Below are 1932 nucleotides of genomic sequence, written 5' to 3' on the forward strand. Positions count from 1 at the left end.
CACCCTCGCGGCGCCAGGTTCTGTGACGAAGTTAACCAAAAGCAGCTCCGACGTGTGATGCAGTTAGTTTCGCGTGTACTAAGTGGTACCGGGAGAGTTTCGTGACGCATTCTCTCACCCCAAACATTACCGTAATGATTTCACATTTCGGACTACATTTCAAGCACCCTCGCGGCGCCAGCTTTTGTGACGAAGTTAACCAAAAGCAGCTCGGCCGTGTGATGCAGTTAGTTTCGCGTGTACTGAAAATTACCGGGAGAGGTTCGTGACGCTTTCTCTGACCCCCAACATTACCGTAATAATTTCAATACTTTTCGGACTATATTTGAAGCACCCTCGCGTCGCCAGTTCTGTGATAAAGTTAACCAAAAGCAGCTCGGCCGTGGGATGCAGTTAGTTTCGCGTGCACTGAATGTTACCGGGAGAGGTTCGTGACGCTTTCTCTGTACCCCAACATTACCGTAATAATTTCACTACTTTTTGAACTACACTTCAAGCACCCTCGCGGCGCCACGTTTTGTGACGAAGTTAACCAAAAGGAGCTCGGCCGTGGGATGCGGTTAGTTTCGCGTGTACTGAATGTTACCGGAGGGGTTCGTGACGCTTTCTCTGTCCCCCAACATTACCGTAATTATTTCACTTCTTTTCGGACTACATTTGAAGCACCCTCACGGAGCTAGTTTTGTCAGGAAGTTAACCAAAGCAGCTCGGCCGTGGGATGCAGTTAGTTTCGCGTGTAGTAAATGTTACCGGGAGACGTCCGCCATGCTTTCTCTGTCCCCCAACATTACCGTGATAACTTCACTACTTTTCGGACTACATTTCAAGCACCCTCGTGGCGCCAGGTATTTTGACGAAGTTAACCAAAAGCAGCTCGGCCATGGGATGCAATTAGTTTCGCGTGTACTGAATGTTACCGGGAGAGGTTCGTGACGCTTTCTCTGACCCCCAGCTTTAAAGTAATGATTTCATCACTTTTTGGACTACATTTCAAGCACCCTCGCGGCGCCAGGTTTTGTGACGAAGTTAACCAAAAGCAGCTCGGCCGTGTGATGCGGTTGGTTTCGCGTGTACTAAATGTTACCGGGAGAGGTTCGTGACGCTTTCTCTGACCCCCAACACTACCGTAATAATTTCACTACTTTTTGGACTACATTTCAAGCGCCCTCGCGGCGCCACGTTTTGTGACGAAGTTAACCAAAAGCAGCTCGGCCGTGGGATGCGGTTAGTTTCGCGTGTACGGAATGTTACCGGGAGAGGTTCGTGACGCTTTCTCTGTCCCCCAAAATTGCCGTAATAATTTCACTACTTTTCGGACTACATTTCAAGCACCCTCGCGGCGCCACGTTTTGTGACGAAGTTAACCAAAAGCAGCTCGGCCGTGGGATGCAGTTAGCTTCGCGTGTACGGAATGTTACCGGGAGAGGTGCGTGACGCTTTCTCTGACCCCCAAAATTGCCGTAATAATTTCACTACTTTTCGGACTACATTTCAAGCACCCTCGCGGCGCCAGGTTCTGCGACGAAGTTAACCAAAAGCAGCTCGGCCGTGGGATGCAGTTAGCTTCGCGTGTACGGAATGTTACCGGGAGAGGTGCGTGACGCATTCTCTGACCCCCAACATTACCATAATAATTTCACTACTTTTCGGACTACATTTCAAGCACCCTCGAGGCGCTAGTATTGTGACGAAGTTAACCAAAAGCAGCTCGGCCGATTGATGCAATTAGTTGTGCATGTACTGAATGTTACCGGGAGAGGTTCGTGACGCTTTCTCTGACCCCCAACATAATCGGAATAATTTTACTATCTTTCGGACTACATTTCAAGCACCCTCGCGGCGCCACGTTTTGTGACGAAGTTAACCAAAAGCAGCTCGGCCGTGGGATGCGGTTAGTTTCGCGTGTACTGAATGTTACCGGGAGAGGTTCGT

Source organism: Dermacentor variabilis, chromosome 6, assembly GCF_050947875.1.
Source record: "Dermacentor variabilis isolate Ectoservices chromosome 6, ASM5094787v1, whole genome shotgun sequence".
Classification (NCBI taxonomy): Eukaryota; Metazoa; Arthropoda; class Arachnida; order Ixodida; family Ixodidae; genus Dermacentor; species Dermacentor variabilis.